Source organism: Primulina huaijiensis, chromosome 14, assembly GCF_012295235.1.
Source record: "Primulina huaijiensis isolate GDHJ02 chromosome 14, ASM1229523v2, whole genome shotgun sequence".
NCBI lineage: Eukaryota > Viridiplantae > Streptophyta > Magnoliopsida > Lamiales > Gesneriaceae > Primulina > Primulina huaijiensis.
Genome location: NC_133319.1, coordinates 10,035,616 through 10,041,166, shown reverse-complemented (window position 1 = coordinate 10,041,166; position 5,551 = coordinate 10,035,616). Strand labels below are relative to the sequence as shown.

General features: G+C 46.8%; 2 pseudogenes; one reads left to right on the top strand and one right to left on the bottom strand.

The window, feature by feature from the left end:
- Positions 1-833: 833 nt before the first annotated feature.
- LOC140957968 (uncharacterized) lies at positions 834-1,605 on the bottom strand (annotated as a pseudogene).
- Positions 1,606-1,814: 209 nt separating this feature from the next.
- LOC140956701 (uncharacterized) lies at positions 1,815-4,379 on the top strand (annotated as a pseudogene).
- The last annotated feature ends 1,172 nt before the right edge of the window (positions 4,380-5,551 follow it).

Genomic DNA, 5,551 nt, shown 5'->3' with positions numbered 1-5,551 from the left:
TCTCCAGTTGCTATAGGGAACAAAAGAGGAAATACAATCGATTCCTTCATTTAAGTGGTTCTCTCTTCTCCTTGTTCTTGTTCCTAACTCTTCCCCGGGTAGTTCTCAATGTTTGGCACTTTCCATACTTCATGGGTGAAACATCAACAAATTCGCTCATGATCAAGTTACAACCTAAGATCTATGACAATATTATGTTAACTGTTAGTATTTCGTTCATTCCATCGGTATGCTCCCAGGTACCTGTAATTGTGATCCGTTTGCTAGAACCAAGGGGTCTTTCTGTAGAAATTTCCACGAACAATCGTCGTTTTTTGATGGTTTTTCCGCTTCTCACAGCTGCTCTTTCCACACCTCCGGATATCTAGTGCCAAATTGTCGCCCGTTTCCTTGTTTCTTTGATAATAGAGTTGTCTATCTTTGTGGCATCGATTGTACAAGTTTGTGAAGAGGGCTGGACGAGTGGAATGAGAGAGAGCAGCTCGATCGACAAAAAAAAAAGAGTAGCCCTCCTAGAACCTGGCAAAGTAATTATCAATGAATTCCAGAGCAATTCTCAACCAACAGATGTGATTCATTCCCGTAAAGATTATAACACACAGAAGACTCCTTACCTTAGGAGCGGGATGAGTGATACATTCGGTGCTCGCCGGTGAAGAACGCAAGCAAAGTTGGAGCTCGGGTATTGATATATTCCATCAAGAGAAAGGAGGCAGACTAGTAAGAAGGCCGACCACATAGGGGGAGCTAACCGAAAAACTCAGCTTTTCGGAGCGGACCAATCTTCCGTCCCCTCCCCCTTTACTCTCTCTATCCTGCTGGAAGAGCGAAGAGCTAAGCCACTAATGTCGTGGCGAAGGTTATACCTCAGAAAGTTAGCGAAGCTAAGATTTCGTTATGTCTTATATCCTTTCGATCGAGTGACAACTTCGTTTCCTTCATTGCCCTTTGTTTTACAAAAATAAAAAAAAAAAAAGAATTCTTGATGTCGATTCATCCACACTTCCATTCCTTGTAGAGGAAGGCTAACTGCTTGCTGGCTGGGAGCATTAACGTCCACGTACGGCTCCGTGAGAAGGGCGGTGGAAAGAAATGGCCTTGTTGTACCTCACTCTCGTCTTCAATGGGGTCTGCTCTTTTTTTTTTGGGAGAGTATGCCAATATGATCTTAATGAGGCGCGGGGCTTTGCATCTGACATTCGTTGGGCTTCCCTTTTCGGGAGCCTGCGTCCCTGTGTTTTTGTGCAATAAACCCCTCCGGCCGAAGACTAGTGGTAGGTGGTCCCGCGGAGCTTTCGGAAAAGGGTAGCCTAGTGTGTAAGCACAGCAATGAACCGCGACGAACCCTCAGACGACCTATCTAAGATTAGGGGGGAGATCCTCAGTAGTGGTGACCCTTTCACTCTTCCACGGACTGATACACATGTACCGAATGCTCATGCGGGAAAGTTTAATCCTGGGTCTGGTTGTTCTGAGAAATCCTTTCTTTCTCGTCCACTCAGGGAGGTGATAACACCTGCGCGGATTACAGGTGACAGTTACAAGAACGGCGGGGAAGTTAAGAGTACCCGGACGACATTCAGGGATTGATGTAGACCCATCGGGCAGGGATAATCATTCCGGTCCTCGGAGGTGGCTGGCGACCATTCTCAAGAACAAAAAAGACTGAGCTGAGGGAAACCCTATGAGTCACTGAAACGACGGCGGGAGGGCCCTTGATCTCTCAATAGAGGGAGAAAAAGGGGGCTTTGCTCCCCTTTACAATATGAAGAAAGAAATAAGGATCGAAGTTTAGACCGCTCACAGGAGTTTTACCTATAGAAAGGATCATGAAAGATGCGATCAGAAAGGTACTCGAATCCATTTACAATCGCGAGTTTCCAGACACATCGCACTTCCGCTCGGGTCGAGGCTGCCACTCGGTCCTACGACGGATCAAAGAAGAGTGGGGAACCTCTCGCTGGTTTTTGGAATTCGACATCAGGAAGTATTTTCACACCATCGACCGACATCGACTCATCTCAATCTTTAAGGAAGAGATCAACGATCCCAAGTTCTTTTACTCCATTCAAAAAGTCTTTTCAGACGGACGACTCGTAGGAGGTCAGAAGGTTCCTTACTCCGTCCCACACAGTGTATTATTATCGGCCCTACCAGGAAACATCTACCTACATAAGCTCGATCATGAGATACGGATGATCCGACAGAAGTACGAAATTCCGATTGTTCAGAGAAAAAGATCGGTTCTATTAAGGACAGGTCGTATTGATGACCAAGAAAACTCTGGAGAAGAAGCAAGCTTCAACGCTCCCCAAGACAACAGAGCCATCATTGTGGGGAGGGTAAAGAGCATCCAACGCCAAGCGGCCTTTCATTCCCTTGTTTTGTCGTGTGACACCCCTCCCCCCTCCCCCCCCCCACAAGCACCCGCCCGACTCATGGGGGACCAGAAAACGCCTTTCACTTTCCCCCCTTCGTCAGCCCTTGCCGCCTTACTTAACAAACCCTCGAGCCTCCTTTGCGCTGCCTTCCTCATAGAAGCCTCTGTGTTGACCCCGAAGGCCGAATTCTATGGTTCAGAACGCTGTAATAATAATTGGGCCATGAGAGATTTTTTTAAGTTTTCCAAAAGAAAGGGCATGTTGATAGAACTGGGCGTGGAGGCGATACTAGTTATCAGGTCAGAGAGAGGCTTGACTCGTAAGCTGGCCCCCTTAAAAACCCATTACAACATAAGGATTTGTTACGCGCGATATGCCGACAACTTAATACTGGGAATCGTGGATGCCGTAGAGCTTCTCATATAAATTCAAAAACGTATCAACCACTTCCTACAATCCGGCCTGAACCTTTGGGTAGACTCTGCAGGATCAACAACAATAGCTGCACGGAGTACGGTAGATGTAACGACCCATTACAGGCCCAGTGGACCGCCCATACGGCCCACTGCCCCGACCGACCCAAGGCTAGCCCGATCTTGGGATCCCTCAAGGGGCCTTTTCCCTCACGGGCTTTCCAAAGGCGTCGTACGGGTTACTCATAGAACTCTCCAGCCCATGGAAAGCCCGTGAGAGAAAAGGCCTATGGAAAGCCCGTGAGGGAAAAGGCCCCTTGAGGGAGCCCAAGTTCGGGATAGCCTTGGGTCGATCGGGGCAGTGGACTGTATGGGCAGTCCACTGGGCCTGTAATGGGTCGTTACAGTAGAATTCCTCGGTACGCTCATTCGGGAAGTCCCTCCGAGGACGACTACCATACAATTCTTGCGAGAGCTGAAGAAGCGTCTACGGGTAAAGCACCGTATCCATATAACTGCTTGCCACCTACGCTCGGCCATCCATTCGAAGTTTAGGAACCTACGTAATAGTATCCCGATCAAACAGCTGACGAAGGGGATAAGCAGAACAGGGAGTCTACTGGACGCGGTTCAACTAGCAGAGTCTCTTGGAACAGTTGGAGTAAGAGGTCCCCAAGTGAGAGTATTATGGGGGACCGTCAAGCACATCCGGCAAGGATCAAAGGGGATCTCGTTGTTGCATAGCTCAGTTCGGAGCAAGGTGCCATCGGACGTTCAATGGGCAGTCTCATGATCGGTCACTCATGCCCGGAAGTTGTCATTGTATACTCCCGCGGGTTGGAAGGCGGCGGGGGAAGGAGGGGGACACTGGGCGAGATCTATCAGCAGCGAATTCCCCATACAAATGGGGGCGCCGATCAAAAAGATACACTGAAGGCTTCGGGATCGAGGTCTCATTAGCCAAAGAAGACCCTGGCCAATCCATGTGGCCTGCTTGACGAACGTCAGCGACGGAGACATCATAAATTGATCCGCGGGCATTGCTATAAGTCCTCTGTCCTACTAAAGGTGCCGTGACAACCTTTACCAAGTCCGAACAATTGTCGACCACCAGATCCGCTGGTCTGCAATATTCACCCAGGCCCACAAGCACAAATTCTCGGCGCGGAATATAATCCCAAAGTACTCCAAAGACTCAAATATAGTCAATCAAAAAGGCAGTAATACCCTTGCAGAATTCCCCAACAGCATAGAGCTTTGGAAGCTCGGATCCGGTCAAGATCCGAACAACAAAGAGCACTCAACTACTAGTCTAGTCTAGTAGTTGTTTTTTTCTATTAGTTGCGATGCGAACAGGCCTTTACTTATGATTATGAAATAAGTTGAGTAGGCTTGCGTTAGTTGTCTGCTATAAGATAGCCAGTTTTGGGGCTTTCAATATAAAAAAGCCTATCCGGCTTGGCTTTGCTTATGCCTTTATGCAGTAAAGAAAGCAAGTGAGGCGGGCTAAGATTCCATTCGAAGTAACAGGATTCGATGTTGCACCATTTTCAACTCTTATCGGGATCCGGAGTTTTTTTAGAAAAGGTCCCATTCTTCAACATCATGATTGGGTCGACGAAGCCAGATCATGAGTGAATAGAAAATCTAAAATGTACATAGCTGTTCCAGCTGAAATACTTGGAATAATTCTACCATTTCTACTAGGAGTAGCCTTTTTAGTGCTAGCTGAACGTAAAGTAATGGCTTTTGTGCAACGTCGAAAGGGTCCTGATGTAGTGGGATCGTTTGGATTATTACAACCTCTAGGAGATGGTTTTAAATTGATTCTAAAAGAACCTATTTCACCAAGTAGTGCTAATTTCTCCCTTTTTAGAATGGCTCCAGTGGATACATTTATGTTAAGTCTGGTCGCTCGGGCCATTTTACCTTTTGATTATGGTTTGGTATTGTCAGATCCGAACATAGGGCTACTCTATTTGTTTGCCATATCTTCGCTAGGTGTTTATGGAATTATTATAGCAGGTCGGTCTAGTAATTAGGGGGCGGCCGTTCGGTCGCCTATGATACTAGGACCAATAGGTCAAAAATAGGTTTGTGCCGCAGGTGTTGAACGATCTACTCTACACAGGTGTGGGCTTAAAGGGCTAGGGCTCATAAACCCTTTCTTTCATTCATCAATAGGGCCCTGGTCGGTCACTTTTCTGGGCCGGGATTTTTAAGTTGAAGTCATAAAAAATAGATCTTTTTCTTCGCACCTCAGATCTAGAGGAAGGGTTTCTTGTCAAGCTGGCCTATAAATATATAAGTAATGTCTTTCTATTATAAATATATTTATAAAAGGATTCGCTGTCTTTTGACTGGCTCTTTTCTTCTTTGTCAATGCTACTAAGGACCTATAGGTTTTCCTACTTGACTTATGAAAGATAATGAGAATGGGTTATTCAAAAAGGAAAGGGTGCCACTTAGTTTCGCAAGACTTTGTCATTGTCAATCAACTAAGTAGGGCCTGAGGGCCCCTGCGAATCCGTAAATCCGAGGAGCATGCCGCAATAAAAGGATGGTCCCCTATGCATTTCATTCCTTCCGGAAGGGAAAAAAAGAGTACCCCCATTATAGTGAACGTCTCCTTGTGATCGGGATGAGGTAGATACCTCCTGGCCGGGAGGCGGATCGAATCGGAGTTTCCTTAGGTAGCCACCGACCTACAGTTATCCTTAAACTTCTGTGCTTGGTGGAGAAGAAGAGAACAAAGGT